The following is a 27,011-nucleotide window of genomic DNA, read 5'->3' on the forward strand; positions in this document are numbered from 1 at the left end:
ATATTTGCCAGAATTTTCTTTTTATAGAGGGCCGGCCGGTACCAGCTTTCATCAGTATACCTGCTTTAAATAGCATATTATACTTAGGGGCCAAAGATTTTGCATTGGGGCCCAATGGTCTATAACCGATAAACTTAGTCTTCAATGTACTGCCCCCCACAGGGCCAATGATGCATTACATGGATTATGCTGAAATCAGTCAGCTGCAAGTATAACACAATGGGGCAGATTTACTTACCCGGTCCATTCGCGATCCAGCGGCGCATTCTCTGCGGTGGATTCGGGTCTTCCGGCGATTCACTAAGGCAGTTCCTCCGACATCCACCAGGTGGCGCTGCTGTGCTGAAGTTCCCTGAGGCCTGCCGGAATGCAATGAAGTTCACGATCCTATACTTGGTGAAGGTAAGCGTGAGTCCCGCGACACTTTTTTTTTTTTTTAATGCAGTGGTTTTTCCGAATTTGTCGGGTTTTCGTTCGGCCACGCCCCCTGATTTCTGTCGCGTGCATGCCAGCGCCGATGCGCCACGATCCGATTACGTGCGCCAAAATCCCGGGGCTATACAGGGAAAATCGGCGAAAATCGGAAATATTCGGGTAACACGTCGGGAAAACGCAAATCGGGCCCTTAGTAAATGACCCCCATTGATTTATCAGGTCCTCCAGAGGTAGAGACACTTGACACTTAAATACATGATAAGAATTAAGTTCTCTAAACCATACAGAATAAAAGGTACAGATTCCATGATATTATTAGCATAAAAGAAGAAATTAGATAAAATAATAGGAAGTGGCATCCAGAATGTATAAATTTAACAGGTTAAAAATTCTTAGAAGTTAAAATCCTTGAAATATGAAAGAATAGACATCTGAAATCATGGGTGGGGGGGGGTAGTCACAAAATCTTGAGGCCGTTTAGTGACGAGAATGTGATAATGATGAGCTTCACTCTACTGAGGGAAACAAAGCAAAATGTGAATTCAAGGATGATTGGTAATTTTTACACATTGTTATAACAAAAAAAAGCTGGAAGTCACTAAGTAAATGTGTGATTATAACTCTTTTTATATTCTTATTGTGAATTTCCTTTTACCACTCTATAATTGGAACATATAAATTGTTTCCAGTTGTGATAACAAAAAAACAATGACCCAACTTAAAGGCAACGGAGTCTGTAGGGTTCTTCGTGTTTAATTTACTTAAAATTGTTGCAGCCTTAGCGCAGTTGTCTCTTTGAGTGGACTGAGTTTTTCCACAGTGATTAGGTGAATGTGGGACCTACCAGAACCTCTGGTGAATTGAGCAGTGGCCCATTCACCCTGTCACCACTTGCATGACTCGGAAATGAATGCCCGGTCAATAGAAGTGAAGGAAATGCAGGTTGACTATTGTTACGTGACATTGGCCACATGAACGCTCAATCTTCTGACCCGAAGTCAGACGCCTTATCCATTAGGCCACGCGGTCCTGATGGTAGGCTCTGTGGACTTTACGTGGAAACAGGAAATACTATTGTGTCTGTGGTTACTTTCTAACTTACTTTCTAGTATACATCAACAAATACGGTAGACCTACATGAGATCGCCCTTTCTAAAGACCCATAAAATTGAAGAAACATGAAAGTTAGGCATTGGCATTGGGTGAAGATCCCAATTCTTGTTAGTTCCCAGTGGTCAGAAAGCTATAAGTGTTATACGTAACATAATTCTTTTTAACCATCTTCTCAATAATGATGAAATAGGGGAGTGGACTCCAATCCAGAAAAGGTACAGGATCAAAAATGAGTATTACCAGAAATTTAGGACCAATATTAATAAAAATAAAGTTGGCCACATCTCGTCTGGAACATATTTGACTCATATTTGTGAAATAGCAGCGGCCGCCAGCACCGGTACAGTCCTGCATTCGCTCACGTAAGTCTCCCTTGTTAAAGGATTTTGTGTTCTCGCCGTGCGGCACAATCATCAGATTTCCGCAGAACCTGTTAGCTTTTCCTCTGCGATTCTTATCTGTTTAATACAATATAATTGGGGTGGTACGCTGGATGTTAATGCACTTTAATGAAAGAAAATGTGCAGATTTTCTCCTGGCCTATAATTTGTCTCTCTTAGCGGCATTACAGTATTTCCCGCCATACTGTTTGACCCGGGCCAGTTAAGCTGTGATCCTATTAAAATGTTTCGTTTCTCTATGATCTGATTAGACTATTTTTTTCACTTTCTTACGTCAATCCCAGAATCTTCTGAAAGTTTTATTTTTTAAAAAAAAATCAGTTTCTGAAACATTTCATCCTACGTGGTGTTTTCTACCATGAATCATCTTCCGAGTCACCCACTGTCTATAAGTATACATCTTTTCTATGGTAACACAATCCTGAAACTAGGGAGTGAAGGCATAACCAGATACAGGCAGTCCCCGGGTTACATACAAGATCGGTTCTGTAGGTTTGTTCTTAAGTTGAGTTTGTATGTAAGTCGGAACCCTATACAGGCAGTCCCCGGGTTACATACAAGATAGGGTCTGTAGGTTTGTTCTTAAGTTCAGTTTGTATGTAAGTCGGAACTGTATATTTTATCATTGTAATCCCAGCCAGAACTTTTTTGGTCTCTGTTACAGTTGGATTTAAAAAATGTTGGGTTGTCATAAGAATCAGGATTAACACTAAAGCTTCATTACAGACACCTGTGATAACTGTTACAGCTGATTATTGTAGCCTAGGACTGAAAGTACAATAAATTACCAATATCCAGAGGTCCGTTTGTAACTAGGGATCGTATGTAAGTCGAGTGTTCTTAAGTAGAGGACTGCCTGTATTTTATTATTGTAACCCCAGTCAAAATTTTTTTGGTCTCTGTGACAATTGGATTTTGAAAATGTTGGATTGTAATAAGAACCAGGAGCAACAATAAATCTTAATTACAGACTCCTGTGATAACTGTTATAGCTGTTTATTGTAGCCTAGGGTTAAAGTGCAGTAAATTACCAAAATCCAGAGGTCCGTTTGTAACTAGGGGTCGTATGTAAGTCAGGTGTTCTTAAGTAGGGGACCCCCTGTATATGGTTCCTCTCGCAAGTATTTTTGAGATTGCCAAGGTGATTAGTCAAGTCATGTTCCAAGAGGGGATCAGTGGGATTGAAAACTAGGGCAACCTACTATTAGCATTTACCTGGTAAATGGGTTACCACCTAGCAGTTAAGCCAGGACAAATTATTTGGGTGTTTTAAGGGATGTCATTATCTTTGTTTCTAGGACCCAAACAGTACCCGACCCCCATCACACTTAATGCCATGCCCACTGAGAAAGAAGAAATAGTCCTCCAAAAAGTCGGAGTTCTAGAAGCTGGTGGTCCCAGAGGTGGAATCTTAAGACATCTATGGCATATCCAATCAAATTGCCTTTTTTTAATGCAAATCTCTATATGCTTGTATCATATAGGGTTTGCTTGTATTATTTTAAGGGAAAATACATCTGTGTCTAGTTTCACCTATGGGATGTCCGAAAGGAGGATGTCTACTTGGCCCTAGGTAGTAAGAACCAACATAGACCAGAAATCATGGTTCTGCAGACAAGACTGATTCATCTGGTTAGATAAAGGTCACCCTAATTGAAGTCCAACTCAAATTATAACCCATGGGACATTTTGGGCATCAATAGTGTCTGTTATTTCATACTTCTGGGAATTCTCTAATTTTCATATGTTCATATTATGGAACAAAATAACAGAAACTCCAAATATATTCTAATGTGCATAGCCATAGTCACTCCAAGGTTTATAAGTTCCTTCTTTCTTCAGGATGTTAGGGGTGACTTCACGGTCAAGGGTGACCTGTGGAGGAACCCCTAAATCTGCTCAGCCACCTTATAAGGAGTACTATACAAGGTTGCAGAAATAAATATTTGACCTTCTACATACAATCTTGTGAAGCCTTGAATGTACTATACTGTGCGATTGTCTTCATAACTAAAATATATTTTACCTTAATTTTTTTACAGGCACCAGTAGTTACCTGCTTGAGCGATCAAGTGTTCAAAGAACTGCACAATACAGGTATGTGCCATGAGCTGAAGCTGTGATACTTTTAGATCCCTCGCACTGTATACATGCTGAGTCAATGCAGTAGGACTTTCTGATCAGTTTTATCAGATACACAGGGTCAGCGCCAGCACTGGGCATACCGGGGCAAGTGCCAGGGCCCAGGGCGACTGGGGGGCCAAATAAGGCTGTATATAAGTAAGCCATAGGAGGTAAGGGGGGCTTTATATAATATAACCATGAGTGTCTGTTGATAAACTAGGGAGTATTTTAGTGAACAGGAGGCTGTTTTAGTTTCTGAATTTTTAATGCTACCACATGAGTTCACTGCAAAGGAACCTACTAAAGGTCTGTCGCCAAGGGGTCTACTGAAACCAGGAGCTGACCCTGCCTATACTTAAAGGGGCTCCACCATGAAGCCAGATTTGATCCCTCTACTCTTACCACTAGTAATTATGTCCACCTGTCCACCTGACTGGGACAGACTAGGTCTGATTATTTGGGACTAGGTCCTCTAGCTCATAAACAGGGTTCAAGTATGAGACACCCCCCCCCCCCTCTATAATATGTCATAATACATTATATGGACTATTCTTGCTGTAATGTTTTGCATTTCATACTTTTTTTGTTTCAAGAAGGACATCAAACAACTTAGTACAGTCAAAGAGCATCAAGGAAGACATTGATTTTCTGTAGCCAATTACAAGGACAATTAAGCGGTCGTGCTGTCGGAAAGCAGGTGGTTCTCATCTGATAAAGAAGAGCTCTGCTTGTATTTTGTTCATTTATACGGTGCTTAGTGTTATTTATTGCATTATTTAGGACTACATTCTCGTCGTAGTGATATGTAAACTAGGTTAAATACCATTGAACTTTGAGGCTTCTGCTTCCTGTAGCCTGAGTGGGTAGGACATAAATATCCCTGTGCATCATAAAGAAGCAGTCTGTTGTATAGCAGATAGACGCTCCTGTGATGTCTTCCACACTTGCATATAGTTGTTGGTGGTCATCTAGATAGGGATATAAGATTGTTCAAGGTCAGATAACCTAAAAGAAAATAAAACTCAAAATAATTGATAAAACAAACAGTAGATAGCCTTGTCCCCATGGGCCAGACATCTTACTAAAAGAAGAGGGGGTGGAGCTGCTCAGCTTCAGTTTCAGAAACTGTTAGAAAGGCGGGGCTTAGCTGTGGAGGAGGGGCTTTATCCCATAGCAATAAGGCAGAAGAGAGAGGCTCCTGCTGCAGCCAGTTGTTTTCAAGCCAAACACAGGACAGTGATGAAATATGACTAAGCTCCTGAGACACATGGATAATGTTCCTTTATATTTTAAGTTAATGTTTCTTATATATTTAGCAATTTTAATTTGACTAAGTTTAAACTAGGGGAAGCAGTTAAGGAAGTAAGTGCTGTAATATTTTCTAATATTTCTGAACATGTAGTGTTTTTTTTTTTAAAGAATATGATGGGAGGAGAGGAATAGTATTATGTGGAAAATGCGCATGGGTTTTTCAAAGGAGTGCAAAAAATTATTATAAGTGGTTTTATTATAGAAGACATTTATTGGCTATACAGAGGAAAGGAAAGTCCACCTTCACTTGCCTAAACAGCCTGTGACATCCACAATGGGCTGGTAGAAAATTGCCCTGCACTGATTTTTAAGGGGGTTCTGGGAAAGTTTACAGTACGAGCAGATTCCGAAAGTCCATAGTAGTATTGGATAATGGCTCGGGGATAAATGATGATTCTCTCTAAATAGACTTGAGTAAGTAATAGACTAATAGAGAAAAACTTATAGTTAGCTTGGTATTTGAGACCTTTGCTAACTGTACCACCTCCCCATTAAAGTTCATGTCCACTCATATGGTGTTCAGTCCAAAAATGTTGTGATGGAATGTCAGAATATATTTGCATTTGTGTGCCCCCCCCCCACTATGGGCCTCCTCCAAGCCCGATTCCCGTTTCTGTCTGTGTATATATTCCCCTTCATCCTAGAACTTCGCAGATACCCTTTAGATCAGTGATGGCGAACCTATGGCACTGGTGCCAGAGGTGGCACTCAGAGCCCTTTCTGTGGGCACTCGGGCCACCAGCCCAGGACAGAGTTCCCCAAACAGGACCAAATCCATTAAATCTTCCTGCAGTCCCAGGCAACATAAGAGATGCTGCGTTCAGCGCTATTTTACTGTGTCACTTCATTGACTGTTTGGAACTGCTTGAAAAGTGAGAAGGTTTTGATAGAACTGCATTACCTTTGGAGGTCCTCCTGCTGGACACACCATATTTCCTAAACAGAGAGACCCTGGAGAGAAGCTACAATGATGGTCTTAATTTGCCCACCTTCTTTCAACTGTATTGGTGGCCTCAAGTGGCCGATACAATTAAAGAAGTGAAAGAACAGGTAGCAATATGTTACTTCTTAAAATGGCACGTTGGCACATCAGGGTAAATAAGTGGGTTTTGGTTGTAGTTTGGGCACTCGGTCTCTAAAAGGTTCGCCATCACTGCTTTAGATGATACCGCAGGATGAGCTAGATGATTTGGAAAACAGTGTCTGCAGCAGATCATTCTAGAGGAGATTTCGGTATGAAAAAGGTCACATTTATCATTTTCTGCTGAGTATATTCTCTCAGGTTTTATCCTGGGATCTGATCCGCTCTGCAGATGTTCCTTGCTGATTCCCTGCTCTCATCACTCCTTCATTTTTAATTTCAAGTATTACCGTTTCGGAGTTATTATTTGACAACGTTGTATATCATTATACGGGAATCAAATGTCTGCCCTGGGTGTTGTACTTATAATAATAGGGGTTTTTAGCATTTTTTTTCACCTACAATATCCCAACCTTTTGTCTTAGGTAAATCATGGATTTAATTATAAATTAACATATTAATTTTGCTGCAAGTTTCTTTCTTATTAAAAAAAACGGCAACATTTCGGTTTACCTTCCCAAGGTCATATTAGGCGCATGGGAGGATTTATATAAAATGTTATATTTTTAGTGTAGATGTAATGGGGTTATAAGAAGAACATTGTATGTCTGCTAACATGAGGCATCATACACACTGGGAAGGTTCTGTACGGAGGTTCATGTAACCTCTGCCGATCAGTATTACAGAGATGTAGGCACTTTCTCTGCCCTCTAGGAGAATCATCTCTCAGAGGAATGTGTAGGTATAAAAACTGTCTATAGAGTTCTCATTGTAAGTGACAATTGTCCTAGAGTTGGGACTCCTAATATCAGTCTATAGTCCATGGAACGGCTGACATTAGATACCACCCTTACACTTTTGAGACATTAAATAACATTATTTCACCTAAATTTGGAAAATGGTGGCGAAGACTGGGCCAGTAGATTTCGGTGGATATTGTCAGACTGGGGTTCCATAGTCGAACATGATAAAATTATTCTGTGGACCCTCCTTTCATCAACACCTAGGAAAAAGGCCAACCCAAATTTAGTTGTCTTCTCCTGTTCCTCTTGAGTCCAGTATTGGATAAGAGCCTGAAGGATCCTCTTGTACCCTGTTGGCCAGTCCGATATTGTCTTTTGTTATTGTAATTGGGATCCCTGTCCAGTTACTAATCTCTGACTGGCCACTTGAACCCCATAGCACAACTTACTATTACCTTGGAATCTACATTTTTTAATTTACCGCTTTTGAATTTCACAAGATGTTTGCTAACAGTTAACGGAGCGGAGAAGACTTATTGCTTCTTAAAGCGGCAGAATGAGAGGCACTTGTCAATTCAATCTCTGACAATTGTTTGCACAGGAGCTGCAGTCATACATCTAATTGTTCCATAATAACACGCTTAGGTGTGGAGGCAGGACGTGCTCGCACCGGCACAGAGGCATTTTACTGCCTGTTTTGTCACCAAGTACAATTCCTCTCCCACTTGGTGTTCTTGTATTTAAAGGAAATGTTTGACAGAGGGAGAGACGGATTTAATTGATACGGAGAGGAAATTAAATCTTCGCCAGGGAGAGACAGAAGAAAGGCGATTATTTTTTGTTGTTACTGGAGGATACTGGAGAAAAGTTGAATCCACTATTGTTACTTTATTTGTAGTTCTCATGAATTTATTTTAAGAAATCATAGGTTCTCAATGTCAACCAGTTACCTGACTCTAATAGCATATTAACGGAAATCTATCGTCAAATTTTGTCATGATGAATCTGCGTCCATGTGGGCACCCGATTCCATGACTGCCTTTCTCTTCTTTTACTACCCATCTGTTGCAACACTTCTTTCATGCCTACTTCTTCCTCCAGAGCATCACCACTGGCGGTGACATGAGATGCTGCACTACACATCCTACGCAATTTTATCTTCATCGATATTCAGTGCATTTGCACAACCTAACTCAACAAGAACATCCAGCACTGTTTAGAAGGTGGCTGCGCATGCACAGAATTTGTAGTGCAACATTTGCTGAATTTGCTGTGGAGAAAGCAGGTGTGAAAAAAATGCTTCAGGTATGCTTCACGTGTATTAGCCTATGTAGCTAGAGTCTGGAGGGGCTCTGGTGATACCCCTTGAAGCACTTCGGTCTTATTTTCAGATTTTTAAAACTTCTGCAAAAGAGAAGGCATAAATAAAGAAGAGAAAGAAAGTTATAGAACAGGGTGCTCAGATGGATATGTGAGTGACGCTGTTTTATGATGACAAATTTTAAAGATAAGGGGTTTCCCAGTTTTACTAATGAATCATCTATCCATAGGAGGAACTAAAATATAAAGTAAAAAAAAATAAAATGTAATAGGGACTCTGGACTTCGTAATGACAGATATGACAGTGCATTATAAAACTCCAGACCAACACCCACCCTACCGAACAGCCCTGTCTGATTGATCTGCATATCCTATGTGATAAGGGAAAGCCATGAAGATGATTCCACCCTACACCAAAGTGCGGACACAAAACATAAGGCACAAACAGATAAACACAATAAGGTTGATAAACATTCTGAGTCACAAGTGAGAAATGGTACAGAATCATATACACAAAATAATAGTCAAGAACAAGAGTCAAATATCAGAAACAAGTACAGACTTATAGCAAGCAAAGTGCAGACAAGAGCAAGCAAGAAAATATTTAACCAGCAAAAAGGATAGCACGTACATAGCATTTATCAGAGAATGACATGCTGCAGGGGGTGATGGACAGAGCTCTGAAAGTACACGCATGTAAGCATTGCTGGTTCAGACCAAAGTTTGTAGAGAGCCTGGCAATCGGCAGTCCAGCTAACAGAGCACTGTTCAGACTGCTGCCTGAAAAGAACCAGATAGAATTCAGCTTCTTCTGAGCCTGACATGACACAGATGCTACATAAAACCTAAATAAATATAACTAAATAAAATTAAAAAATGATAACAAAATGTAAAACTTTACTAAAGTCTCTAGTTGCAGATTGTTGCAGTTCCAATATCCTGTTACTTTAAGGCTACATTCACATGGATGTATGCCCGACCGGTCGTAGCAAGGAGGGCACATGTCTGGCGCACTCTCCATAGGGCTGTACGCTGCATGGCTGTACTAACGGGGAAAGATAGGACATGTGCTATCATTTCCTAGTGTGGGGAGCGGTACTGTGCCACACATCTGCAGCACCATATTACTCCATGTGCCTATTGCCATCTTTGGGGACGTATATACGGCTGCAAACTTGCGTCCGTATATATGTCCCCAGTACGGATTTGTGAATGTAGCCTACATTTGATGGCCGTCCGCAAATCGGACTGTAATAAAGTGTGTCATTGTGGGGAGGTTCACAGCGAATTGGGGGACATTTATCATGCAAATTTCTTCCCTTTTTGCATAAAATGGCTTTTCACAAAGAGCTTTTTCTGACACTTAGGAATACAGGTGGTCCCCTACTTAAGGACACCCGACTTACAGACAACCCATAGTTACAGACAGACCCCTCTGACCTCTGGTGAAGCTTTCTGAATGCTTTACTATAGTCCAAGACTGCAATGATCAGCTGTAAGGTGTCTGTAATGAAGCTTAATTGATAGTCCCTGGTCCCATTACAGCAAAAAATGTTTAAACTCCAATTGTCACTGGGGCCAAAAATTTTTTTTTGTCTGGATCTACAATTATAAAATATACAGTTTCGACTTACATACAAATTCAACTTAAGAACAAACCTCCGGACCCTATCTTGTACGTAACTCGGGTACTGCCTGTAGTGGCTGCTAGTGCAGCGCCTTGTAAATCCAGATTTATAACTCGAAATTTTTTTTAAATTCAAGGTCACTCCACTCCCCTCCTGGCCTATGTGCTGCTTTGATTTTTTTTTTTACTCTTCTTGCAATTATTTTGCAATTTTATTTTTTTTTTAAATTCACGGACAATGCAGAGAGATCTATTAAAGAGCAAACACCAAGTTTAATAATAATAATCTTTATCAGCGCTATTAAATTCCGTAGCTTTACAAATCATAATAAACCTGACTGGTAGCGGAACTCCAAAGGTACTCATAGGATTATCAAAAGGAGCTGATGTGATAAAGGATATATGATACATAACCCCCACTGTTAGTGTATAAGCTGTCCGTGCTAAAAACCTAGGTGTGAATAAGCCCTTATGTGATCAGCCGACCCCTGGATGCCGTGACTGAACTACTGCCATTAACGTGACTGTGTTAGTCATGGATAAGACAATCTCCATAACTAACAGCCTTGAATGTGTAAAAGTCAGGTGCCGGTGTGGGTGCAAGTACAAGTACAATACATCAGTGCAAAATGACAGATGCGCCCCAGGGCCTGAAGGGGAAGGTTAATATCTGAGCTTGACAATGGCTGCAGAATAATATGTCGCTGAGCCAAGTAAACAACAGCTCTGCATAGTCCATTCTCTGAAAGAGCGGTAAACATGCTGTTATCATCCGGTTAGCCTCCATACAGACAATAGTCAATAATGTTCCTATTTTAAGATGCATTCACCTTTTTGTGATATGAATGTAACTGCAAGTCCATTTTAGTAAATAATTCTCACAAATATTCTGCCTAGCGGACATAGCACAGGAGATATAAAGGCGCTAATCTAAGTAGATGGTGGTTGTCAACACATCTATAGTTAAAACTACACTATAAGCTATTCGTCTAGTTTCATATTTTTTGATTTTTGTCCTCAAATTGCCCCATCAAGTTATGTTTTTGGGACTATGGGGAAATCATTTCTACCTGTATTTGGCACTGTTTAGCAGTTTTCCCCTCTGCAGACTCAGACCATGTATTTCTGTATTTTGCACTGTATATCAGTTTTCCCCTTTGTAGACTTAGACCATTTCTGGCTTTATTTTGCATTGTTTAGTAGTTTTCCCCTGTGCAGGATCAGACTATTTCAGAAGGATATATTTGGCATAGTAAGACCATTACTACCTGCATTTTGCACTGTTTAGCAGATTTCCCCTCTGCAGACTCAGACCATTTCTGCTTGCATACCATCATATTGTCATTTTTTCCTTCTCTAGTAAGTCAATGGTTAATTTTAGATGATAAATATAGCAAAAATATCTCAGTTTTTACTTTTGCATTGTTTAGTTGGTTTCCCCTCTGCAGACTCAGCCAATTTCTGCTTGTATATTGCATTGGTTAGCAGTTTTACCCTCTGCAGGCTCTATCACTAATGCACAGTTCTCCTTTAGCTGGAAGTTGGAAGACCAAGTCTCTTCTCTCTCCTACTTCTCACACCCACCCCTTCCCTCTCCTTACAACTTTTATGTAATTTAACATATCAGTAAACTTCTGTCCATCTTTCTAGCAAGATAGAACTCATGAGACATATCAAGAGATGGCAAGAACCCAACATTTTATTGAAAAGTAGTTTAGTAAGAATTAGTCTTCCTGAACAAGATATATGTTTTACCAATGTTTCCCACATGTCTATTATAAACCGTGGAGTAAACTTTTCAATCATGGCACCAAGATATACTGGCAACTCTCCATGTATGGTGAATATTAGTTAGATACCAATTGTCCGGTTACACCCAATGTCATCCTCTCTTATTGTAGTGATGGGAATGAAATAAAATCTGCATATCTCAGCAATCTATACATTTTTCTCCATAGCCTCCCTTACTTCTCCGTTTACTGACCTACCGCTTCTTTTAGTATTAAAAAGGTTATTGAACTCCTGACAGGGGAGAGGGAGAACATGATGTATGTTGGATATGATAAATCTCTTCTGCGCATGCGCAGATGGCAGGATCGCCAGATGAGGGCGCGCAGCTACGCGGAGCTGCGCACCGAAGATGGTGAGTAGGAGGGGAAAAGAGGCTACCGGGGCGCGGAGTAGCCACACTGCGTAACCTCAGATGCGGCTACTCCACGCCCCAGTAGCCGCATAAGTAAATTTGCATACAAGTTTAATAAAAGTTAACAAAAAAGTGCGGGGACGTGAGGATTAGCCCTTAAAAGGGCTATCCTCATGTTCCATTTATCCACCTACCACCCGATCTACCTTTATAGGTAGAATTGTGGTGGTAGGTTCCCTTTAAGTCACTTAGACTGAAAAATAGCAAAGTGTTATGAGAGTGGCCTACGGGCGGTGCGGCAATCCGAACAACTGCAACAACTTAAAGGGGGTAATGAGGTCTGCATCAAATGCCCTTATTATACATAGAGACCATTTTCTTTCTCTTAACCTATTGCTCTTCTTATGGGTCATGACCTAGGAAAGAAACGTGTAGCCAAATGATGGTGGTTGATGTCATTGCCTTTGCATTGAAACATCTCACTCTAACGAAGGTAGATTTTGGTTGTAATGAGCTATTCATCAATGACTGGACAAGTGGAGGGTCACTTAACCCCCTGATTTTGGTGGTATCAGCTGACCTTCTAACATCTCCATCTACCGATCACTTGCCAAATGGAGGGGATTGAGGACTGACCTTCTAACATCTTGATGTCATTGCCTTTGCATTGAAACATCTAACTCTAACAGAGGTAGATTCTGGTTGTAATGAGCTATTCATCAATGACTGGACAAGTGGATGGTCACTTTACCCCCTGATTTTGGTGATATCAGCTGACCTTCTAACATCTCCATCTACCGATCACTTGCCAAATGAAGGGGATTGAGGACTGGGCTTGTTGGTTTCAATAAGTTCAGACTCCTTTGAAGTTATACAATTCATGTTTTGGAGGTAGTGAAGAGATATAACCCCTGACCAGAGTCCATCATGCTGGACAGTCAACGTTTTTTGGATTGAATTTTTGACTGCCGAGCAACAGTCTATAAATACTCAATATAAAAGATCTCTCTAGAAGAATTCATGATTTAGCATCTTTCTCGTAGCACAAGCAGCTATTAAACAAAGCAGAAATCTAGAAAGAGATGAAGTAAAGAAGAGGTCGGTGAGTGAATCACAGAGAGAGGTGAAGGTGTAAGACAGCGGGTGCACCAGAAACGGAGGAGGCTGCGGAATGAATACAGGCAGAGGAGAACCGAAGGATGTTCTAGCAAGTAGGAGCAACGTGAAATGATTGACAGAGGCGGGGGGGGAGCGGGCAGGCCTAGAGCTCAATAGACTGGCACAATGGAAAGTCCTTGTACCAGAGCTGGGGGCGAGAGAGCGTACAGCATTATCTGAGTGAATCCATTCCTCTCGTCTGGAACAATTGCAAATTGTAACCTTTGTACATGCTGGAGAACGGGCTTGTTCTTACACATGTTGCTGTCATACTCATATTAGCCGTAATGGATTTTCTTTGTCAGATGCAAGCAGTCCTGTATAGGAGGAAATAATACTGTTAGCAATTTACAGAAAATGTGACCACTCTAGATGCTGTTTAATCAGGAAAGACAACCACATTAGCTAAAGATGAAAGTCCCATCCAAATCCCCCATACCGCTCCCCCGTATCGCTACACCCGTCTAATGACATCTAGTGACTCGCTATTGTATAAATCCTCCTATATTCCACTTAAAGGAGTTTTCATGGTTTCAACTATTAATGACCTATCATTAGGATTGGGCATTAATAGGTTTGTGGGGGGAGGGGGGGTCCAATACTAGGCCCTTGGGTCCAATACTAAGCACTCGGGTCCAATACTAGTCACCCGGGTCCAATACTAGTCACCCGGGTCCTATACTAGGCATTAGGGTCCAATACTAGGTACTCAGGTCCAATACTAGACACTCGGGTTCAATACTAGGCACCCGGGTCCAATACTAGGCACCCGGGTCCTATACTAGGCAATCGGGTCCAATATTAGGCACTCGGGTCTAATAGGCTTGCACAGAGCTGAAAGCAGACACATCTGTCCATAGCGTTGTTCTCATCCACAGTCGCTGTAGGCCAATAGATGCCTTTTTTAAAGTAAAATTTGCACGTTGTAGGAAATCTACTTTTAGGGTGGATCATTAATTATGGGATTTATTCTATGATGCCATATTTATTTTTTGTCGTCCTCTGGATTAACACTATAGGTATGACTCGATGGAACTGTTTAATAAAGGAGTTACGACACTCACCAAGACATGTACAAATTTCTCTATACATCCCTGACACAGATAAGGAGGTGCAGACCAACGGAAACCGGGCCTTACCAGATCTTTCTCAATTGTGCCTTTAATTGATCATTTTCAACTACAATATGTTACTGTGCAGGGTTGGACTAGCCCAAAAGAGATTCAGAGGATCTCCCGGAGGGCCCAAGCTCCAACATAATAATGGGACCCAGAGATCCAGGATAGAGAAACCCAGTTTGGGGGCTACAAGGGTTTATTTAATGGAGCGTGAATCCTAAACCCATTCTAATGGACCCAAGTAACTCAGTCCGAGCCTGTTACTATGGTTCAAATTTGAGTGCGAAAATGTGAAAAAAACTTTGAAATACATGGCATTCTTTCACAATCGAAAAACTTATGCTTACATACCATCATATTGTCATTTTTTCCTTCATTAGTAAGTTAATAGTTAATATTAGATGATAAATATAGAGAAAATATCTCCCTTTTCACTCCTTGCGAGGTGGAAAGCTGCCTCAGATCTTTTTGTTCTCTGTAAGGCGTCTCTATATTTTACGCTTCCAAAATATATTACCGCAGACTTTTTGGGGCCTAATTGATTCTGAGTTTCCTTCTGCTATTTAAATTCTACCTTTAAACCATCTTGTCTCTCAGCCTTCAGTTTTGATAAAGGAAGTCAGACTTCAAAGTTTGGAAAGGTGACACATCCTTAATTGTGGATGCTCCGTATACCAGATTTACCATCATATTAAGCAGCGACTTCATTTGATCATTGATAGATCAAAGGTTTACTCAAACCTTTCAATGTAACCAAGACATAAATTACAGGTCAATATCTCGATGGTGGAACACTGGTTACATTCTGAATAGACACATTTCCTTTTTACATGAATGGTATATTTGTTGTGAGATACATGGAGGGCTTAAAGGGATTGGTCACTTTCAGTAAATAATTGATATTATTTGTGTAATGAAAAGTTATACAATTTTTCAATATACTTTCTGTATCAATTCCTCATGGTTTTCTACATCTCTGCTTGCTGCACTTTTATAGAAAGCTTCTCTATTTACTTCCAGTGGATAGAATCTGTCCACAAAGGTGCAGGAGCCGTTATTATCACAGAGAGTAATAGGAGGTGTGTGATAGCAACGGCTCCTGCACCTGCCCGTCCATCACGTGACCATGGACAGATTACATCCACTGGAAGTAAACTTAGAAGCTTTCTATAGAAGCAAAGCAAGCAGAGATACAAAACCGGTGAGGAATTGATACAGAAAGTATATCACAAATTTGTATAACTTTTCTATTTTATTAGGGGGCCACCAAAGTAGCCTCTAATACTCCAATGGGAATCCCTGATCATGTCCAGCTAAGGTAAAGAAACAGAAATTACCAGACACCGGCTTTAATTAAATGTATTTTGGATAGGTCAGTCATCATCAAGACATTTGTACAAGTTTTAATACTGGAGAGAGTAATATATTATCAGTGAACAAACATAATTAGTGACATTTTCACTTCCTCTTGTAATTTTATTTGCGAGCCTCATGTTTGTTCTGATATTACAGCAGCCAAGTTAATCTAAAATCAAACAAAGCCAAATGATAAGACTATTACCCCAGCGCACTGTAAACCTTCAGGAGATATTGGACCTGGATCTTACAGACCAAAATTTGCCAGAATTGTCACAAATTTTGAGACAGTTCAGGTAAGTGTAGCTTTTTTCCGCATAAGCAGGGATGAACTTATGAAAATTCAGTCAGAAAAATGGGCATTCCTAGATTGAGGGCATTTCTGGCGTTTTATTGCCTTTCCTGGAGTGGACTTAAATGGGTAAATTTTGTTCCATCAAATCTTAGTTATAAAGCCTTTAATGCACGGTGGCTGAGTGGGTAGCACTTCTGCCTTGCAGTGCTGGGGTCCTGGGCTCAAGTCCTACCCAGGTCAACATCTGTGAAGAGTTTGTATGTTGTTTCCGTGTTTGCGTGGGTTTCCTCTGGATCCTCCCACACTCCAAAACATACTGGTAGGTTGATTAGATTGTGAGCCCTATTGGGGACAGGGACTGATTTGGCAAGCTTTGGGCAGCGCTGCGTAATTGTGTGCGTAATTTGTGTGCTATATAAAGAATTATTATTAAAACTCACTATTAGGGATAAGTGGACCTGTTAATCCTTCAAATTCTGTTCGGCTGTGGGTACCGGACCCAAACCCCCTCTGCTAATACCCGGCGGATGGCCATGTGCAACAACCCTTAGTATAATCAGGGGGGTAATTTGAGGTGGTGCTGAGGGTGCAGTCCCAACAGGGCTCAAGAGGTGTAGGGGGCCCGTATGATGTATAAATGAGACCTATATGAGAAAACTAGTACTATAAACCATACATTATAGTCGGGGACCTGGCACAGAGTTTGGACTCTTCAAGTTACACCACTGAGTATAAAGTGATGGGATCTGACATGCCACCCAAAACCAGTGACAGATTGGGGCAGATTTACTTACCAGGTCCTGTTGCAATCCAGCGGCGCGTTCTCAGTCGAGGATTCGGGTCTTCCAGCCATTCACTAAGGTAGTGTGCCCGATGTCCACCAGGTGTCGCTGCTGCGCTGAAGTCCGCCGGAGTTCACTATCCTATTCCTGGTGCAGGTAAGCGCGTTTCAAGCGACACATACTTTTTAAAAATTCTGCATTTTTTCCGAATCCATCGGGTTTTCCGATGGCCACGCCCCCCGTTTTCCATCGCTTGAAAGCTGGCGCCGATGCGCCACAATCCGATCACGTGCGCCAAAATCCCAAGGCAATCCAGGGAAAAACGGAGCAAATCAGAAAAATACGGGAAACCCGGCGAAAATGTGTGAATTGGACCCTTAGTAAATGACCCCCATTATGTTTTATTGAGCCAATAATATCCTAGGTTAATGGCATCAGTTGCTGCAACAGTACAATTTTGGAACTCGGCTACGGTCAGCTAAAAGTGGGTCAGCACCAGCACCTTTCCTCTTATCCCCTAAGCTTACTACTGTACTTCACAATAATCCTTAAATTCTGACATGGCCGGTCCTGCCCCGTGCACACCAGCCGTCCATCCCTCTCTCGAAAATTCGAGAAACATTAACTTTTCATTCTAAATTTCCGAGCTCTCAAGTCCTCGGTAACGAATGTCTTATACATTAATTTATTCACTTTGAAGCCGCTTCCAGAACTCAATCCTCCCTCAAGAGGAGTTAACTCTTGAGGGACAGAAAATAACAAATTACCGCAACTTGTGAAAAACATTTAAAATATTTAAAGATTTCAAAATAAAACTCAAGGTTCTTGGAAAGAGAAAAGAGACAGACTAATTCCAACATAATTAAAAAAAAGGAGGGAAATGTTTTTGAGAGGGAAGAAAAGAACGAAGAGGAGACAAGTTTTGATATGGAGAATAAAGCAAAGTCAGTTATAGCAGAATTTAATAAAATATATGGAGCAGGAGATGTGCCGGAGTAGAACATTTCTTCACAGTAGATTATTAGGCTTGGTCATGACTCAGAGATCCGCATCTGAGACTGGTTGGAGGACATCATTATTAGTGCTTCCACATCTCACTCTTTAAAGACAGAATGGGGAAGGACTATAGGAGGGGGAATGCTCCTGGAGATCCGCCGCAACATATAGCAAATAATTCAAACCCAATACAAAGTTCCACAGGCACAAGAGGGGTTCAGGTTTAGACCTTCTTCACACAACAGTTAAAAACATCTGTGTGCCGTCCATTTTTAACAAGAGACGACAGAGCTTACTTTTTAATGTATCAATTCACCGTTCCATTAACCTCTTAACGACTTGGCCCTTTTACGTTTTTTTGTTTCCGTATTTTGCTCCCCACCTTCAAAAATCCATACATTTTTTTTATTTTTACATGTACAGAGCTGTATGAGGGCTTGTGTTCTATGTAATAAATTGCACTTTCCAGTGATGGTATTTAATATTCCATGTCTTGTATTGGGAAGCTGGAAAAAAATTCCAAATGTGGTGAAATTTGCGCCATTTTCTTGTGGGCTCTCTTGTGAGGATAAGCCGACATGAGTATAAGCCAAAACCCCTAATTTTTACACAAAAAATGGAAAAACCTATTGATTTGAGTATAAGCCGAGGGTGGGAAATGCGTTGGTCACAGTCCTGCCAGTATATAGCCTGCCAGCCCCCTGTAGTATATAGCCTGCCAGCCCCTTGTAGTATATAGCCTGCCAGCCCCTGTAGTATATAGCCCTGCCAGCCCCCTGTAGTATATAGCCTGCCAGCCCCTGTAGTATATAGCCTTCCAGCCCCCTTTAGTGTTTAGCCTGCCATCCCCTCTAGTATATAGACTGCCAGCCCCTCTAGTATACAGCCTGCCAGCCCCCTGTAGTATATAGCCTGCCAGCCCCCGTAGTATATAGCCTACCAGCCCCTCTGGTATACAGCCTGGCAGCCCCCTTGAGTATGTACGGTAGGTATTATTATGTATTAATACATTTGTAAAAATGAAAGCCGCTGTACAAACATAAATTCTAAATTTCGCCATGTTCTGATGCTAATAACTTTTTCATACTTTGGCAAATGGAGCTGTGTAAGGTTGTGATGATGTTTACATTGTTACCATTTGTGGGAGTGTATGACCCTTTGATCACTTTTCAATAAAGTTTTTATGAGTTGCAAAAAAGTGCCGTTTTGGACATTTAGGAGCTGTTTTCCGTTACAGGGTTCACTGCCAGGAATAACCGTTTTCACATATTGATAAATCAAGACATTTTGGAAGAGATGATTTGGACTTTGGAGGGTTTTTTTCTACCTTTTTTTATTTTAACCCAAGGTTGTCTGATGAATCCTAGCATATACTGTCACACTGCAGTATATGAGGATTTTGTACATGATCTGTCACAATGTTCCATCGGCATATTGTAACAGATCTTCATAAATGACAAGTCCTCAGATGCTTGCGGCTGTCTTGCGGATCGTCGCTCCCTGATGGTGTCATGAGGAGCAAAGATCACAGCCAAGATGGCAGCAATATGCAACGAGCACCCACCCTGTAGCCTGTGAGCCCTCTCCATACACCCGACCCTAAGCTGTGCCGTCATAGTAGAGCATGCATCGGGAGGAGGTTGAAAAGTAGACCATGTCCTAGTCTGATGTGATTGGCATACGAGTGTCCATCTTTGAAAAGTGGATGGTTGGTAAGATAGACAATTGAAACCCATCTGTTTTTTGTGATGGACAGAATAAAGCAGATGCAGCATTTAAAAACAAGTTGGCAAACAGTTGTAAATTGGTTGTGAAATGGTTTGGTTGTGTCAATAAGACGTCCTATGGTCATGTGTTGTAATAAAGCTCAGGTGCTTCGAGGTTCATTGTCAGGCACAATCTTCGGGGGGGCATTGACCTGGTTCTTTATCTGAAATTGCTTATCATGACCATCAGAAAGAGTTTGGCCACGAGTTGTATACACTGGACTAGCGACATCAGAACCACCTTGGCTCACATTTGTCTTCCTCTCCATGTTGATTACAAATTTTAGTTCTTACCAGTGTTTTCCCAATTTCCCCCACAAATGTTCATTAATGCAAGACCAGCGACACGATCATGGTCATGCAAATAATAACAATAAAAAAGAGAATACAAAAACTATTTCCCACTCTACGAGTTGTTCCTCTGGTAAATGAACGCATATTGTCTATAAGTTGTTATAATGAGAGAATTTTTTTACATTTTTTCATCATCCCATGGCTTCCTACAATTTAAGTGACTGGAGTCGTGACAGAACTGGGGTTGTAAAATCTCCCTGAAAAGAGACATTTTTGCAAATTGGGTCTCTCAGCAATTCTGCATAAAAAGAAGAATGTCTTAACGACCAATTAAGATCTTGCGTTTTGTCTTCCTTTCGAAACATGCGCGGCATCGGTAACCTTCTGTATCTATTATCAGTACTTTTATTAGGTTCATGTGACTTGTCCCCAGGTGCCTTCCACAATACATTAATTTCTTGCAGATTTGACGTGAAAATAATTAGTATTGTCTATAACACTTTTTTTTTTTTAGATTATACGGCCTGTAATAGATACACTTATGACACTTATGGAAAATGGAAAAATCGAGTAATTTCACAATCCACGGTTGAAAGTCACAAAGAAGGGCTAATAGAAGATATCTAATATTTTTAGCTATTTGCATTAAAGTTGTATTTAAGTCAGACACCTGGGGGAAAAAATGGAAACTGAGCAAAAATAAAACTATTTAGTCTCATATTACTCCATTAGCTATTTTCTGTTAGTGTCATAAGCCTCATAGCATCGTAGTGTCTTACGAGTTTGCATATTGCTTTGTAGCTCAGTTGGGGTCTTTGCTCCCAATGGTGTGTGTTCATCTGACTCCACTTTTATATCTTCCTCAGATTCCATATCATACCCCCCAACTTTTGGGAATACAATAGTGGGACATAAAATGCTTAAATTTTGCAGCTCACGTGTAGACATGAGCGGACCCGACATTCAGGTTTCGGGTTGGGCCAAACAGACAATCCGGCAACCTAACGCCCCTAGCTGCTAGCCATGGCTATGATTGGACACCTCTGGCAGTCGAATGCAAACACAAACTTCTGGTCCATTCATCTCTGCTCACAAGCCCTGCATCCTCTGCCACACACAGCTACGGCACAGGCTCAGTGTTGATACTGCCTGGGACTGACTCAAAATTCCTTATCTTTATTGCTCTATTTGGGATAGTTGGAAGGCATACCTCCCAAATTTTGGAGTGGTGAAAGAGAGAAAGTTTTCCACCCAAAGCCACACCTTTTACCCTGCCCCTTACTCCTCCTTCACAAGTCTAGTGTTGCCCATCTCCCCCATTGTGGCTCCCTCATATTCAGGCCCCCCTAATATTGTAGCTCCCAGAGCAGCACCCCTTCATACTGTGACCCCCAGCAGCTCCGCTTCATACTGACCCCCCTCAGCATGCCTCCTCCACAGTGCACTCCCAGTTGCATCTCTTAATAATGTGCCCCCTCAGCAGCAGCTCCCCCTCACAGTACCACCAGCACCAGCTCCCCTCAAAGTACTCCCCAGCAACTGATCTTCAAAATGTGACCCCACCCCGGATCAGCTCTGCTTCATAATGAGCCACCCCCAACACCAGCTTCTCTCACAGTCCCCCCTGCAGTAGCTCTCATAACAGTGCCCCCATATTAAAAGGGCTTTCTAAGTCCAGGTGTGAACCTGCAGTTTAGTTTCCCACGGAACTCAAAGGAAAACTTCACTAGACCTTTCCAAGACGATATTGATACAAATTCACTTCAAAATCCTTACCACTCCAAATCCAGGGGCACGTCTGTCAAAATTCATCCGTGAATGTCATCATCCGCGGTGGTCCAGTGGGTCCACTACCCCTGAAGCCTGACATCTGTTCCTCAGCATCAGTCGTGCTTCCTTCTTTGCTTGGGTCGTGAGCAACTTTGAAGCCAGACAAGCTTCATACAGCCATGGCAAAGGTACAATTATGAATTGGGGAGCATTATCATTGCATTCTGGAGGATAGCGATAAAGTTGAAACTCAGGACACACCTCACACAGGGCAGAGACGAATCTTGGACTGTCCTACTAGACCCAAGACAGGTCTGTATCACTAACTACAGAATTGTCCTGTACAATCACCCCCTAAATCCTTCACAAGGGTGAGAGAAGACAGGGTGGCTATGCTTGGCACTACAACTTAGTCCCTATTTCCCTACCTGAACCCCTTAATTCTACAGTTATGGCTAGTATCTGACAAATAGGATTTCTCCAGGCAAAACTTCTCTTCTAAAGTTATTTTAAGTCATAGTCACCTCTTTCTGTAATTGATTCAGGAAGCTATCACTGCAACATGAAGTGTATATGTCGAGGGGAATCGGGCAGCATCAGAATGGGATTGGTTGAGTATTGGAGACTTGGTAAACCATCCTTACGCCATGGCTGAACAATCCCTTTAATATGGCCCTGTATGGTGCTCGCATTTGGAAATACCATAATGCCTATGGTTCTATTGTACAAATCAACTCTCGGTACAACCTGCTAAGTGCATGCGACCATAAGCCTACATGAGTCAGTAGTGTCAGAGATGTAAATGATGTAAGATGTGTCCTGCCGGGCAGGATATTGTAAGAAAATAGGCAACACGAAGACGTCAGTGTAATTGCCATCAATCTCCTTCTCTGTGCCTTCCTTGTAGAGGGAGTATATAACATGGGGCTAACGTTTTGCATTGTTGACAGGCAATTTAACATTAAAAGGGAAAAAAAACAAGCAGGCGTGATTCTGTATCTGGTTTAGTAGATTAAACTAAGTAAGTGAAAAGCCTCGCTGAATGGCTTACACCAACCTTAAGTGGGTCTCATCTGAATAGTAAGAAGTTTCCATAATACGAGTGCGTAATTCAAAGACTAAGCTTCCATTTACAATGACTTCCAAACAAGCTTCTCCTTCCAGAGCTGGATCCTCCGGCTTTACTATAAGAACCCGACTTGAAATGAATATGCAATTAGTTGCAGCTGAGTCCACTTGTAAGGGGTTAATACTGCCTTACCTGTAGCGGTCCGTGTATCTATGTGGTTCTTATCTCCAGTATAAAATGTAAGTCTTTACTTTGGTTTTGATAATCTGTTTATATCGCTATAATATCACCAGCGGAAATCCATAGCAGATGCAAGCCTTATGATATTTCTGGTGTGCTACACTAAACTCTGCTATCTTTTTCCATCTTATACTACAATTTAAAGCAATCCTTGATCACAAAACTCCACTTGGCCATACATTAGGCATGAATAGTGGGTGAAAGGGTCTGCTTTAAGGGTTTGTCTACATTAGGTCCCCTGATGACTTGCTAGTCAAAGCTGTGATCATCTGAGGGATCAATCAGCAAGTGTTCTGATCCCTTGTAGCGCCACCACAGGAGAAATAAAGAATTGCACAAATCTTATTGAAATAGCGTAATGCGCAGACCTGTTGGGTCTTTTATAGAAGATACACTCTGTTACAATTCTCTGCATGGACTCTTAAAGTTAGCAGATGTATGGAAACATCTGCAATGTGTTCTTCAGTGAAGAACACATTGCAGATGTTTCCGTACATCTACTAACTTATCAGAAGACACGAGTGCAGAACGGTGTTCTTTGCAATAGTATGTGAAGAACACTGGGGGTCATTTACTAAGGGCCCGATTCGCATTTTTCCCGACGTGTTACCCGTATATTTCCGATTTGCGCCGATTTCCCCTGAATTGCCCCGGGATTTTGTCGCACGGGATCGGATTGTGACGCATCGCCGCTGGCATGCACGTGACGGAAATCAGGGGGCGTGGCCGAACGAAAACCCGACGGATTCGGAAAAACCGCCGCATTTAAAACAAAAAATCTGTCTCAGAGCTTGCACTTACCTTCACTCAGCCCGGCTCGGTGAACTTCCGATGCTTTTCAGCGCAGCAGCGCCACCTGGTGGGCGGCGGAGGAAATACCTTAGTGAATCCCGGCCGGACCCGAATCCAGCGCAGAGAACGCGCCGCTGGATCGCGAATGGACCGGGTAAGTAAATCTGCCCCAATGTGTGTGAAGAATCTCGAGCGCCCGAAAATGGGGCAAAGTCCGTTGAAAGTGCGATCCACCACCCTTGTAAATAAGCCCCACTATATACAAACATACATACAGTACCATATACCCATGCAGCATATACACATCACATTTACACACACATGCAGACACACAGTATATACACACACATACAGTATATACACACCTAATACCCCAGATGCCAGAGCCCCCTGACACTGTGGGCCCCGTGGCTCCTACCCTTGTAGATTTCTCATCTAATCATGGACAAGACTTACAATGTGACTTAAAGCCATTGCATTGTTTAAGAATAACACAATGTCACCGCGCTGACATATTTAATGGCTCACAACGGGAATATCTTGTAGCAGATGATGAGAGAAGAAATTGGGTTGTTTTGAACCATAACACACAGTGACAACCACTAAAATCTTAAGACGCCGCTACTGACAGAGCTGTTTCTCGCCACATTTAAAAATATGGTTATTTCTCTATTTTTTAGCTAAAACATCACATTACAGTCTATGGGGAAATCTGAAGCTGGAACTAGCGATAAGCGGTTCAGCGGCCGCTGACAGAAAGAGGCTGATTGTACGAGACTGTAATTGATTGGGATCTGTGTGTGAGATTTCTGTTTGTGCTGTTGTAGAATGAGGACTCTTGTGTTCCGGTGCTCGGCGGCGCTTTCCTCGCCGTCACCTTCCGCCAGGGGAAGCTGCCATCTTGATGTATAATTTTGTAGTCTAATGTACATTTCTTGGCTCAGCAGTTTTTCTGTCATTCTCTCACTCGGAAAAATTTCCAGACCCCCCCAAAAAATGAAAAATTAAACACAGAGAAATTGAATCTTTTTAACACAATTCTAGAGAAATGATATGAAGTTTGTAACGACTTTCATCAATGCAGACTCCGATCACGCGCCGCGGATCGTGCATCGTCAGGGTCAGGAATCGAGACGTAGAGAAGGGAATTAAATTATAGGAAATTGGGAAAATGTATTTCTTGATAATTCGTTTTTTTTTTCTTTCCCACGAATGCGAAAATGTTCCGAGTTTTCGCCAAAGAAAAAGAGAAAACAAATAAATCATTGCATAAATTATCTAACATATAATATAGTCAGTCGGCGTGTAGGATCTGAAAGACCTTGAGGGAGAATGGCCTCTTTCTCTTCTTTCTGAAAATAAAAGAACATTTTGAGCCTCTTATTCAGTGTAGAATAAATCGAGAAATGTACAGCAAGTAGTGCAGAATATTCAATCCCATATTACAAAAGTTTTGGTAAAATGTTACTCATAGGAAATCTACCATAAAAAATCCATCATGATAAACCAGGGACACTTACTCATAGATCCAGGCACCGGGACTGTGGTAATCTTCTTATATTCATTATCCATGGCCTTTTTCCTTCTAAAATCAACTTTTAAAATTATTCTAATTAGACTAAAGGCCTCTGAGAGGGTGTTACCAGAGTCCCTGTGCTGTAGCTTTACAGGCTGCTACACTGGGCATGAGCAGAGGGCAGAGTGTAACAGTGACGTTAGAGCACAAAAGGCCTTTGGAAATGCCCCCCAAAGTCTTTCTGTCTCATTAGCATAATTTTAAAAGTTGATTTTAGAAGGAAGGATGCCATGGATAATAAATATTAAGAAGATTACCAAAGACGCGGTGCCTGGATCTATGAGTAAGTGCATCTGTTTTATCATGCTTGATTTTTATGGTACATTTTTCTATAAATCGATCTGGTAATAAAATAAATCTATATAGGTCTTAGAGTTGATTTTAGAACATAACCTTGCCACGTGCACTGAAGTTGTTGTCAGACTAAGGTCCCTTGGGACCTTCAAAAAAAATGGGATTGGGAGCCCATCCTCCATCAAACCTTAGGAAATAGACCCTAGCAGTCCCCATTTAACTCCAGTTGTAGACCTCTTTTCATGATACAGACTGGGCCTACCGGTGGATCCCCTGATTCTATGGTGGGCCAGTCTGACCATGATTGCAGCTGAGCTTCAAAATCTGACACAACTCATAGATATAGGGGGTCATTTACTAAGGGCCGATTCGTGTTTTCCCGACGTGTTAACCGAATATTTCCGATTTGCGCCGATTTCCCCGGGATTTTGGCGCACGCGATCGGATTGTGGCGCATCAGCGCCGGCATGCACGTGACGGAAATCGGGGGCGTGGCCGAACGAAAACCCAACGTATTTGGAAAAACCGCCGCATTTAAAAACAGAAAATGTGTCGCTTGGGACGCGCTTACCTTCACTTGGTCCGGGTCAGTGAATTTCAGGGCATCCGGATGCTTTTCAGCGCAGCAGCGCGGAGGAACTACCTTGATGAATCCCGGCCGGACCCGAATCCACCACAGAGAACGCGCCGCTGGATCGTGAATGGACCGGGTAAGTAAATCTGCCCCATAGAGTTGTTTCCTAAGAGAAGAAGTCAAATTCTTCAGCTCCTAAAACATAGCCATATACTACAAGGTCACCAATTTACTTGTTCCTTGCAATAATATAATGTTCTTGGAGGGCAAAGCTGCAGATAACATGGAACATTCAAGTGGAACTCCTCAAAGCATGTCCCTTCTTCTTACTATGAAGGTGATAAGTACAGAGGTTGATATATGTTCTTAAGTATTAGAAGTGAAAAAAATGTATAATGTAGAAATATCGTCTGGAATCTCATTATGGACTTGTATGTGAAGACATCTCTGTTGGGTTGGAAGCTCTGTCCCGCTGCTTTTAATTACAGAGACCCACATTTATTAAAGTGTTTGCACCAGTTTTGTGTCTACCTTTGCACCGAAAAGAATGTGCAAACTGCTTGCACAAGTATTTATGAAGTGTCTGCACCAGTTTTGTGTCCGACAAGACAGAAAAAAATGTGCACCTAAAGG

The 27,011-nt window shown here is 41.6% G+C and overlaps 1 protein-coding gene across 3 annotated transcripts in view; it reads left to right on the forward strand.

Annotated features, from left to right (window-relative positions):
• LOC140076915 (leucine-rich repeat and fibronectin type III domain-containing protein 1-like protein) overlaps nucleotides 1-27,011 on the forward strand; it is a 337,193-nt gene that overhangs the window by 213,236 nt on the left and 96,946 nt on the right. For all 3 annotated transcript variants that reach the window (XM_072123711.1, XM_072123712.1, XM_072123710.1), the window contains one exon: nucleotides 3,992-4,046. The gene's annotated coding sequence lies outside the window, so the exon portion shown is untranslated. The remainder of the gene's footprint in view (nucleotides 1-3,991; nucleotides 4,047-27,011) is intronic.

This window comes from Engystomops pustulosus, chromosome 9 (genome assembly GCF_040894005.1).
Source record: "Engystomops pustulosus chromosome 9, aEngPut4.maternal, whole genome shotgun sequence".
In the NCBI taxonomy this organism is placed as follows: Eukaryota; Metazoa; Chordata; class Amphibia; order Anura; family Leptodactylidae; genus Engystomops; species Engystomops pustulosus.